Raw genomic sequence first — 6,963 nt, forward strand, 5'->3', positions numbered from 1 at the left:
GTTTAATACAGCAGGCGTCACATTTATACACCGATGGCAACAGTGACCTACTGAAAGATAAGTCTGCATATGGGCACTGCAAGATAAGAATTTACCATTTTTAGACAATCAACTCCACCCACTTATCTACAAACAAGTTATGTTGCTGAAAATACAGTACGTCACAACAGGTGAGATTTGCTCACAATTTCCAGCTTGACCGTGTTTCCACGCACTTTTCACTCTGGGAATTTGGACCTTTCCCACTTCCCACTCATGTACACATCATAAGGCCAACCTGAGGGAACTGATGGTGATAAAATAGGACCTGCAAATACTAATTCACACTAATTTGAAGTAAACTTTCTGTACAAACAATTTTCTTTTTGAAACTGCTGGAAAGAAAGAAGCAGTAAGAAAACAGTAGCTGTGAGCTTTTTGGTAATTTCATGTGCACGTGATTCAAAAATAATACAGGCTTGGAAAACGTTTTTAAGATGCTTTTTAAAATGAGCACAAACAACCTCCACGGGGCCGTAATAGTAATTACTATAGCGTGACTAAAATAAAAACACATAGCACATTAAGAAAAAAATAAATAAAAAAATCTTCAGACAAAGGAGTTGGAGCGCAGAGAATAAAAGCTCATTCGCACTGCTGGTGTGTGTTGGTGTGTGTTGGTGTGTGTTGGTGTGTGTTGGGCTGCACACGGAGTCGACACAGTAATGAGATGGAACCTCCGCCTGACTCCCCACACTCAGCATGGGGGAGCAGCTCGCATCTTCCTCCGAGATCAGATTCATTACTGAGAGGGAAGCCAAGACGTATAATGAATGTTTTTACCCCGGTGTTCGCTGGAGTCAGAGCGACTGAAACCGCAGACACAAGTGTGTGTGTGTGTGTGTGTGTGTGTGTGTGTGTGTGTGTGTGTGTGTGTGTGTGTGTGTGTGTGTGTGTGTGTGTGTGTGTGTGTGTGTGTGTGTGTGTGTGAGACAATGTGTGCTTACTTAGCATAAAGCAAGCAGTTGCATATTGACATTACAGACATATAAACTTCACGATGATGCCTTTGGGATAATAGCGAACACATATTGTGCCCACACACTCAAACCGTGTGTGTGTGTGTCAGTGTTTAGTTCGATCCCATGAGTACAGTAGAGAAAAGATCATTCTAAAAACTGTTGGCTAAGCATGACAGACACTGTAATGCACTGAGAGTATGTGTGCGATGCATGTGCAGGAGGTACTTGTTCTCCTGATGTGTGTGTGTGTGTGTGTGTGTGTGTGTGTGTGTGTGTGTGTGTGTGTGTGTGTGTGTGTGTGTGTGTGTGTGTGTGTGTGTGTGTGTGTGTGTGTGTGTGTGTGTGTGTGTGTGTGTGTGTGTGTGTGTGTGTGTGTTCATTATGGAAATTTCTGCACTGTCTTTCTCATTAAGACAGTAATGGCTGACAGCAGGATGGCAGCACATTACATTGATCCCTCTATAATTATTCCACAGCTTCCAGGGTGTATGTGCGTAACATGCAGTCTGTGTGTGAGCGTGCTTATGTATCCCTGTGAAAATACAAACAATGTGACGATTATTCGTTGTGAATAATAACTGTTTGATTTCTTTCATTTCCGTGCATCGACTGCAGCTGTGGTAACAGGCTCTCCCCCCTCCTCTGTTCACTATTATTGCACTAAATTGCTGCCTGTCGCTTTGGTAATAAACCAATTTAAGCACGTGAACAAGGCCAGCAAATGATCCCGACGTATTAACATTGCAGGCCGTCTGTTTGCGAGCTGGGACACAAAAACGGACAATGAATCCGCTATCGATCTCGGAACTTGTCTTTACTGGCCGTCTGTTGGTGTCAAATTACACCATTGGTGTCGGATCCTTCTCTGTTTTGACCACTTCATTACATACAACTACACGTATTTTATCAAACTTTGAGTGACGATTGAAACGACATTGAAATATAACGTATAAAATCTCTTTATGCAAAAAAAAAAGATGACCACGCTTTACAAAAGGCGATTAGATCTACAAATCGTCCCGCTCGGCTTTAACAAACCAGATGACAGCTTGTTGTCTCTCATGAGTCATGCTGGTGCCTTTAAGCAAAAAGAAAAAAAAAAAATCAATTAGCCTTTTGTCGTAGTTGTTTATCTTCACCAATAAGCATACCTGCAGTTGGCATTGCTTTCCGTCTGGACTTTCATTTCATCTTTATTTATTAATTTATTTGAATGGGACGATGCATATTGATGAACAGACACCCAGTGCTGTACATATGCCAGATTGAGCGCAGAGCTAATTTCCATCTGTAGTCCCGTTGGGGTAAAACCATACCAACAAACATACATAGGTATTATAATACATGCAAAACATACCACACACTAAAAAAACACATCACATTGAAATACATATACAGTATGACATAACACACAAGGAAACATACCACATTACCAAACAGACAGTGCAGCATTTAAAAAACATTACTACATCAATCCCTGAAGTGCTAAGTTTAGCTGCCTTATCACATATTCCAAATATTACCCACACACTCCCCCCCCCCCCCCCCCCCCCCCCCCCCCCCCTACAAATGAGATTATTCCATTCATCTTCATCCACTTCCTCCGTATGGTGTCACGGTGGCAGTAGAGTAGTATATAGTATAGTATTATTATTTAATAACTAAATTAATACAGATTGCAACTCAACTTTCCAAACATAACACCCACAAACTCTCATAAATACATCGCGTTACTCCGCCGATAGAAATAGTCCCCAGGCTACAGCTGCCACACCAAGAACTAATTCTTCAAATGAACCGCCCTCATTTCCACATTTATACAAAACAAATCAATCTCATCTTAGTGTTTGATTGAGAAATACTGTTTTTCAAGTAGACACACTGTCCAGTTGAGTTCCATCTAAATTGAAGGTCTTTAAAACTTGCATTTTCCCAGTGGGACGTTCCAAGTTTTCCAGCATTGAGCTCTATCTTTTTTTTTTTTTTTGGTTTGTTTTTTTACGACAGACGTTTGTTTGAGTCCCAGCTTCACCGAAATCCTCCAAAGTCTCCTAAAGATCAGGTGCTGAGACTCCCAGAAGAGGCTGTGAGCCAAACATCCACTGCAGGTTTCTGATGGACTAATCACACTTTCATCGAGAGAGGAGCTCCAGAGGATTTCTGTTTTCAGGCTTTAAACAGGGCAAGGTGAAAGTCCTCCAGTCCAGAAGGCTGTTTACTTGCTGACGTCAGACTGAGTGCGTCATCATCGAACTATTTACTTTGAACCTCTGTTGGCCGATGACAAATTAGAAATGTGTCCTTCGTGGTTCCTTAAATTCGTCGTGAATAAACCATATTTTAATAAAACCTAAAGCACGGGAAAAATAGATTAAGCTCAAAATTATTCTCAAGAAAAATCGCTTTGTGAATAAAAAGAGTCTGATTAGATGAATAAAGAAGAAAAATCCTTCAAAAGCACAGCAGAACTCTGCGCGTGCATGGAGTGGAGAAACGTTGCCGTCCGCACACGCTGACAGCAAACACCGTCATAAATCATCTTTATAAACACGACATTAGGTGAATAATGAGTCGGGACAATTCACAGAGGTACAGGAATCCCATTTTCAGAGGCCGTTATTTCTCAGCAAGATGAGGGGAAGATGCTCCGCTGGGATTTGAGCACAGGCACAAAGAGAAGGAGTGTAGAGGAGGAGTGCAGCCCTGAAATAATTGTCCCCTTCAGTGCTGTCAGAGCAGGGAGGACGGAGTGTCAGCGCTAACCGTCTGATGGGCACATGAGACAGAAAACCGCAACAACTGATACGATTGCTTTTCTGGCTGCGTCTCGCTGTCTTTGCTACACGAACCTGAGATGTTCCTGTCACACACACACACACACACACACACACACACACACACACACACACACACACACACACACACACACACACACACACACGTCTCATCGAGCGGCTGTCATACACAGTCTGAGCAGTCATTTACACACACACACACACACACACACACACACACACACACATACACGGCCTCATCGACAACGCTGAGAGTATGAGAAGTTGATCTGCTAAGTATCAAACACTCTCATTTAACCACATTTAATAAATGAATATGGATGATTCTGTTCCAGACTGAGGAAAGATGTCACTGTTAATGCTATTGTGGTAAGAGGCGTTTTCACTGCTGGCGTCCAACGACTTTGACCTGCAGACTTCATCACAATGGGTTTTCTGTGCTGCTCCTCTTCTGTTTCTTCTTTTTCCCCACAGCTTTGACTCTGTGATAGACCATCTTTCATTTAAAAATTTTTTTTAATCTCTTGCCAAATACAGATTTATTTGCTTGTACTGCTCTGAGATGTTTGATCGTTTTCCCGGCCAACACGTCCAGCTCCGTGATATGACATTTCATTTTGTGCTTGATCCAATCACTCCGTGTTGAACTTGAGCAGTGAAGCAAGTCTCGTTTGAATATTCCTGTTTGCTCGCAATGTCACTATAGCATTGTTGTTTTGGAAAGATTTTGCGTTTGCACCACAACATTTTGAAAACTATGTCCATTTACACAAAAATGAGAAAAAATTTGGAAATTATGTGGTTTTTGTGTTGGGTGCTGTATTGGAGCATTGTCAAAACGTTGGCTTTTCAGTTGCTCTGAGCATCGTTGGATCCCTTGGACGGACCCCTAAAATGCAACAAAAGTTGTCTGTTTTCACTCACTCACGAAGCTTAAATTCAGCCCTAAATAATGTTTCTATGCTTTGAGGAGACAAGCCATTATCTTATATTGACTTTTTTCTGTTTATATTATCAATAAGAATAATGTCTCACATATGATCATAATCATACGTGCACATAAACACTCACAGACTTGACCACCTTCTTTGGTGGGCGTTTGCATTTTAAACTTTACACGCAGTCACCCTTCAATACATGTATATTGGTGTTGGGCAATGCTTTTTTTTAGACTCCCACAACATAAGCTGGGCCTCTTTATCAATTCACATTAGGTTTTATGACCTTTAGGCAAGGCAAAATGATGGCGTTGGGGATTGGTGTTTGTTTTTTGTTTTCGACCATATTCATTGGTTCAGTCGACGGTGAGCCGCTAGAGACGTCCATGAACCTCCAGTCCAGCGACTCACTTCAGCCCTAAAACCTAAGTTAAACTGTATTTGTGCTGCACACATCTTTACATCTCTGTGAACCGGCCCCTTTGAAGTTAAGCAACATCAGGAGGCCACCTATTGGCAAAGGTTACCTTTAAGCACTTCAATCAGAGCGCCGGCGAGCCGAGCGGGGAACATCACTGACACAGAGTCCTTTTGATGCCATCAGAGGAATTAAAAGTTACACTTTCTTGATTAATTTTTTTTTTATCTGCCTGTTATGTGCACATTCTCAAGCTCAGTCTGCAGGATCGGTTGGGTCAAAGATCGGTCTTTATCTTTATTGATGTATTTTTCCACAACATTTAATCAAACACCAGGGCAGCTAATATTTCTAGAACTATGGATTCTTTTCACTTTATTCGATAGTTAGAAAGCTCATCTCAGTGTCTAAATTAGTTTTGCTGAGCCATACCACTTTTAGACCCTGTTTACACGAAAAAGTGAAAATGCATCATTTTTGCGGCAACATTTTTAAAATGATGTATGTTTCTTCAGAAACGCTGAAAACAATGTAGTTAGCGGGCCACTAGTGAATGCTGTTGGTTGTTTTTGTAATTAAACCACACTCATATGCGTGCAGAGAACAACATGCTGTAAACATTAACAATGGGAGATGCAAACATTTGTATGGACAGACGACCAAGTTGGATTGTTATTACGGTGACTGTCAACTTATAAAACTAATAAATCCCAGGAGAATGTGGACTGAGAGTCATGACACTCTGGAGGAAAATGTTAGTGTCCATCTACTTGTACATCTTCAGAACAACTATTTACTGCGGCCGTGGTGCGCATGCACAGGAGCAGTGTATCAGAAAAGTTGCGCTTTGGTCTTTCGTATGGAGACAGAAAACGAGCATTTTCAAAAAGTTTCACCATGAAAAACGTTTTCAAAACATCATGTTTCCAGTGGCTCCGAGCACGGTTGTCATGTAAACACAAAACGCAATGAAAGTATTTTGCTTTCCCTTGAAAACTGTTGGAACCCGGCCTTGGGCCTGCTGGTTCCTCCCGGTCCTTTGATCCTGAACTTGGTTGTCTAAAAAGTCTCAAGACAGCAAAATGCGTTTGAGCATTTATTTGAGTAAATGTAGCCAAATGCAATGTGCAGCTCTGGACACGAGGTGAACTCACGCAGGAGGACACCCCGAAAGGTGTGTCCAACTGCCCAGGATCTACAGTTTTCTTCTTGGGCGTAGGCCTCGCCGCCACATTGGTTTGGTCTTTTCGCAATTGGTCAATTTATGTATTGACGTCTGTTACCAACCAAAATTGGGCTTCTCGTACATGATGAAACTGTGTGTGTCTGTGTGTGTGTGTGTGTGTGTGTGTGTGTGTGTGTGTGTGTGTGTGTGTGTGTGTGTGTGTGTGTGTGTGTGTGTGTGTGTGTGTGTGTGTGTGTGTGTGTGTGTGTGTGTGTGTGTCTGTGTGTGTTTCACCCGGAGAAGCTAAAGAGGGAAACTCATGTGTCTGGGATGTTCCAGTCGTTCTTGTCTCAAGGACACAGTGACTCCCTCGTAAGCGCTTCCTGCAGGTGTTTCACGTAATTGGTGTGGATGTCTATCTGACTCCCCGGTGCAGGTGTTTTCTCTTATTCAAACGTATAGTAGCGTTGCAGCTCAGTTAAGCATATTATTTGCCACCCTTTCAAAACGTTGTCAAAACGGAGATTAAATGCGAAGAATTATAAGGACGTCATTAACTTGATCTGATTTGCGACATGTGGTGCAGTGGTTAACCCTGTCATTGGAATCTAGTGGCCGTTCTGTGTGGTACTTTATGCCTGTGTGG

The sequence above is a fragment of the Lipophrys pholis genome (genome assembly GCF_963383615.2).
Source record: "Lipophrys pholis genome assembly, chromosome: 2".
NCBI classification, from domain to species: Eukaryota; Metazoa; Chordata; class Actinopteri; order Blenniiformes; family Blenniidae; genus Lipophrys; species Lipophrys pholis.